Source organism: Eschrichtius robustus, chromosome X (genome assembly GCF_028021215.1).
Source record: "Eschrichtius robustus isolate mEscRob2 chromosome X, mEscRob2.pri, whole genome shotgun sequence".
NCBI lineage: Eukaryota > Metazoa > Chordata > Mammalia > Artiodactyla > Eschrichtiidae > Eschrichtius > Eschrichtius robustus.
In genome coordinates, this window is record NC_090845.1 from 98,150,846 (window position 1) to 98,156,845 (window position 6,000).

Consider the following 6,000-nt stretch of genomic DNA (forward strand, 5'->3'; position numbering starts at 1 on the left):
CATTCTGTAAATAAAGTCTTTCTGTAAATAAAGTTTTATTGGAACACGGCCACGCCCACTGGTTTACGTATTGGCTATGACAGCTTTTGCACTATAATGGCAGAGGTGAGTAGCTGTGACAAGAGACTACAGCTGGCCTGCAAGGCTTGAGATATTTACTATCTGATAATTTATAGAAAAAGTTTGCTGCTCGACAGGTTTGAAGGCTAATCACTACAAGAGAACAAGCACAAATAGCAAACGTGGAGCCAAGTTGTAAAATTTACGATTTCTTATGTAATCGTTTCTGGTCAACTGTTTCTGACTCCTCAGATGGAAAACCCAAGTCCAGATGGACTTCAGGTGGTTGCTTTCAATTCTGTGGGTGGGCCTTACCCTCTGCTCCATGCCTTCTTTTTCTCTCGGATGTAGGGGTGGGCAAGGGGATTCAACTCTATAAAGGTCCATCTTCCCAGCATATAGTCTCAAGGTGCAATCCAAGCAAAAAGTTCAGATGCCTCCTTTATATAAAATAGGCAATTTGTATCTCTGGGACACCTAGACCATGTGACACTTAGGTCCACTAGGTTTCTTCCTGCACTCTGCACTCCCTACCACCAACTCCATCCAGAAATATATTTACATGGGCACTCTACTTATTTCTTATCTTGGATTAAAATATAAATGTGTTCTGGAAAAGGATGACACAGTTAGCCAATAAAACCTTGGTTGGATTCTTTTTATTAGCTTCCTATCAGATGGCAGGACTCTGAGTATCAAATGCTCTCTGCTTCGGAGACTCTACATTCTCCTTTTCCCAGAGCTGAGGCTACTTGCTTTCCCCCTGTAGGCTTCGGCTCCATCTGTTCTCAAGGACCATTCCCAGCCTTGGTCAGGAAGGATTAACAGCCTCCTAGTCTGATACTCTGGGAAAGGGCATTAGGTTAACCTTGTTTTAGGCGAGACCCGACTTTGTGTTCCAGCTCTAACTGCCCTGCAGCCTTATTTCCTGATTACTCATTTTGTCTTGTTTAACTATCTAGTACCTCTAGTTCTACTCTGTCTATGTGCTCTTGGGACAGGAATCCTGTCATAAACCCCTAACCCAGTGGTTGGGGCCCAGCTATCTGCCAACATATATCCTGGATATTGGTTTTCTACTTGGATTTCCAAGTGTCACTCACCTCCGGATAACCAGCTTTTAATATTCTTTCCAGCTGTGGGGCACCCATGATCTCATTTTAGATCTCCCAGTGCCTACAATGGGACCATTAAACAAATGATTACTGAGTCTCTGCAGAAGATTCCTTCTCCTGTTCTTAGAGACTAACATTGATTCAGTTAAGGGGTTTCCAGCTCCCTAATGGTTACCCCTGGGCCTTCCCACAATGGATTAGAGCCTTGGAGGTCCAAGGACACCAGCCTTGGCTGTGGAAAGAAGTATCATATAGTCTATGAAAGTTCATGGAACATTTGACTCATCTGACCTTTTTGAGGCTGACTAATGTGATTTTCGTGGCTATTTTTTGTTCCCCCTATTTACATTCTTAGTATCATTTTTGCTTGCTTTTCTCACGTTCTTTTTAATGTGTCTCTTTTTAATATTTGTGCACCTTGTCTCTGATGACTGAGAAATCTGATGAAGACTGCAGTGTGAGGGTTTACCCTCTAGGATGGGTTACCCTGGTATGAGTTGTGAGGTTTTGACTTAGAGTTCCAAGGAGGTCAAACTACAGCCCTAATCTCTCCAGCATCTTAACCATGGCATCCAGGAGAGGCGGTCAGAATGGGAGACAGGATTCTGGATGGAGAAGGAGAACCTTACTTTGTCCTCTCCTGAAGCAGCACGTAGCACAACTCCTGACAGAGTATCTCCTCATGAAAACATTTGTTAAATGAATAACAGTATGAATTTTTAAAATGCTGACTTAACCCGTTCATTCCATTAACATTTTCTGTAGGTTGTCGGTAGTGTCTTTTTTTGGCCTCAATACTCCTTGTCTGACCAAAGTAATTAACCTTCATCTCTCTGTTCCCCCAACACAGTGATAAAACACAGCCTATGCAATTGAAGAGCATTTGAATTTCTCCCTAAAAGAGAAGTGTTGCAAGCAACACCAAACCTGAAAACTTTGAAGTGGGGTGACAGCTTATATTTATGGCATTCAGTAAAATTTCTTGCTTGAAAAGAACATCCCTTTCCATGAGAGACTTGGATGACATGCGGGTGAACTGAGATAGTGATAAACACTGGCTTGGCTTTCAACACAGCTTGGGTTCATAAGGCACAGTACGCCTGGCCTTGTCAGATGGATGAACTCTACAGCAGCGGACAGCTCCCGATGCTTATCAGCTACACCTAGTGTGCTGTAACTGTGGTGCGGCCCAGAATTGGCAAAGAAAATGTCCTGCTGTTTGTTTGTTTGTCTGCTCAGACCTTGTCTCAGCCAGTTTTAAGATGTGGTGACTCTTATCTTCTTACAGTCTTTTTGGGATATTTATCATCTTTTTATAGATGAGGAAACTCAGACTCAAAGAGGTAAAGGGCCCAATCCATCAATCACCCAGCTAGATTTGAGACTAAACTCAAACTTGGCTTTCCTGCTTCCCTGGTTCAGGGTTCTTTTGATCTCCCCATGCTGCCATCCTGGCTGTGGTGACACTGCTCATTCTCACTGGGCTAGCTTGGCTCTATGGCTGTCTCACCATTGAGGTTATATCTGACATTTTAACCACTGATTGAAAATAATAGTTCATAAACCCCAGTCACTAACTAATTATTCAACCAAAATACTACATGTACATGTAAAAACAGAAGTCGTCACTCTCCCTCAAAGTAGCCACCTCTCCACAAATTCTCCATGTAGGGTGAATCAATTTAGCTAATTGTGTTGGAATATTATTTATCAGCCATGGAAACAATCTGATATGTTTGGTTTCTTTAAGTTTGCCTCAGAACAATTCTGAGGACTTTGCTTTCATTAAAAGACATACTCAAGACACTTTATTGACTTCCCACTGACACATAGATAATTAACAAACATTTATTGTTTGCTTCGTACAAGATGCTCTTATAGACACTGTGTGTGTATTGAAAGATAGTATTTCATGAGCAACATAACATATGTGGTTCCTGCCTTTGAGGATCTTAGAATCCATTTAGGGAGAAAGGGCTAATACTTATGAAACGGGCACAGAGCAATACAAGAGGTACACAGCCAAGTGCTAGTGTAGGTGTTACTGATTATGAAAAGGGAGAGATGTCCTTAGTCTGGGGGCAGTCAAGGAAGACTTTTCAGAAGATATTGGACTTGATCTAGGCTTCAAAAACCTATTAAGCTTTTGATAGGTAAAGGAAACAGAGGAAAGTATTTCCAGGTAGAGAAACAGCATAGGAAATATAGTAACGAGAAACATAGAAGTTAGGACGACAATGAGATAATCAGTATAAATGGAGTAGAGAGTGTCTGTGGGAGGGTAAGCTCAGCCCAAACTCCTCTGCTTAGTATTCAAACCCAACATTAACTGCCCTTGTGTAATCGTGCTATAATCCAATGACTTTTCTTCTTCCCAAAGAGCAGGCTAGAGGACCATTATCCTGATAAAATCTAATGTCTTAGTGGTGTCACCTTCCTCCACACCCAGTTGGGACCAAAACCAATTGCATTTCAAAAATTGAGAGGTAACTCCACCAAAGCCTATTAAATCAGTGTGAGCATACAAAAAGCAGATGTAGAACATTGCTCCTTAAATGAATGTTTTGTCCTAGGATGAGCAATGTTGTTAGGGATCATAGGGAAGGTCATGGAAACGGTTTTGGAAATGTTGGATGCTAGAATTAATTGCCTTCAGTTTCAAAAGAGCCTATTTATCTTTCTCATTTACAGTCAAGATATGGTGAAAGGGGAAAGTTGCTCCTAAATAACGGCAGGAAAATACCTAATGTTTTAGAGAATGAGCTGGCTCTTGATGGAATTGATCTACCTCTTGGGCAAGCTGTGTGTGGTGTAAGGTCTGAGACATTCTTTTCCCCAGTGCTCCCATTACAGCTTCAGATTCCTCGTTAAGCCAACAGTTTGGGAGTTTTCTTCAAACAACGCTCCTGTGCGTATTCACAAATAAGCCCCAACTCAGTTCCCTGGTCTTTCATCTGAAGATGACCCATCTCACATGTATTTGAATACATTTCCCATAATTACCCCAAACAGCTGCATTTTGATGATCTGCCTGGGGAATAACTGTAAATTGGTAAAATACCGTCAGCTCATCTCACCAGTGAATAATGCGCTCTCTGGTTCCACCAAGTGAAAATGAGCATCTCAGATCCTTTTTGTCTGGAATGATTTCCAGGGAAAGAATGAGTGACTGAGACTGCTGACACTTTGGAGAAGAACTGTCTTTGACAGTTGCTCCAACTGGCTTGTTTTGGGATAGGCTTGTATACCATGTAAAGTGACTGATTCCACAATCATCCAACCATTGTTCCCTTGTCCTCCTGTTTACACACATCAGTGTTGTTGGTGTTTGGAAGCTCCTAGCAGGCAAGGAACATGCTCTTCAGAATTCTTCTCTTCAGAGTTCCCAAGACAAGAGCAAAGGATCTTTTCTCATTGTCAAAATGGCCATAGAGTTGCTACAAGACAGATTTGGGGCAATGTGGTTGGCTGTGTCAGGCTCCCAATTCCAGATAGAACTGGAGTGGGTTAGCTAAATAGGAGATGAGGTTAAAAGGAGTAGTAAATGTCCAGATATTTTTATTGGTTTATTTGCCAAATTCTATCCATAACCAATTAGGAAAAAGGTAACTTTTTTTTTTATGTAACTAGAGGCAGATTTGGAGAGCAGTTGAGTTTCAAACAGAAGTAGTGCTTACATCCAATGGCAAAATGGTGTTTATGTATTTAGGGGTAGGAATTAAGGTTGTTTCTCCTCTAAAACAAGGATTCTCAACCTCTCCCAGAGGAGGAATTTCTGTGGATAGAATCCCCAATTTCTCTTGTGGTGTGTGCCCTGTGGGAGTGTTGGAGACGTCCTGCTCTGGGTTCTCACCACATAGAGATTTAGGGAACAAGTCACACATGGGACAGGTCCTTGGAAAACCTATGTTTGAAACTCTGAGGAATGCATATGCTGCATCAATGCGATCTCACTTCTTCAGTGAGGAAGTTCCTTCCTGACTGGCTGATGCAGTCTGGAGAGAATCCTTCCCTGGTGCTCTCCTGATTACAAATTGGTTATTTATTCAGTTGATGCATTCACCACAGCCATTCTGTTTCATTTCTGTAATTTACTGTTGGACACTGTGGTATAGTAATGGTCTCAATTTGTTCATATCTCCCTGTTCCATGCCCTTGTATAATCTCCTTCCACACTCACTCTGGGGTTGGTTGTGTGACTTGTTTTGGCCATTGGAACAAGTAGCAGTTGTAATGCAAGCAGAGACTTGAAAGTTGCTCACACATTGGGACTTGCTCTCCTTCACTGCTTACAGGAATCTGTAAAGGACAGCAGGTGAAGAAGCTTGTGCTAGCCTGCCAAATGAAGAGAAATATGGGGCCCAGTCACCCCTATTGCCCCTGTCAATAGGCTACCAAATGCCAGGCATGTGAGTGAAGCTATTTTAGATCACCTAGCTGTTAGCCGACTCACAACCTGACCACTATACCACAGCATGAAAGAACCCAGCAGAGATCACCCCAGCTGGCTTAGATCAGAAGAATCATCAAGGGCAGGCACTAGGGTGAGGCAAGTGAAGTGCCTAGAGTACAAATTTTAAGGAGGCACTCACTCTTAGGATCCTGCAAGTACAAAGTTGACAATTGCACAACCCTATGAGTGGATGCCTCCTTAAATGTTGTGTCCTAGGCATTTCACTTACCTCCCTCTAATCCCAGCCCAGTGAACCACTCAGGTGACCCACAAAATTATGAGCCAAATAAGTGATTGTTGTTTGAAGTCATCAAGTTTTGGGGTGATCTGTTACACAGCAATAGATAACTGGTATACGTTGGCTATTTCCAA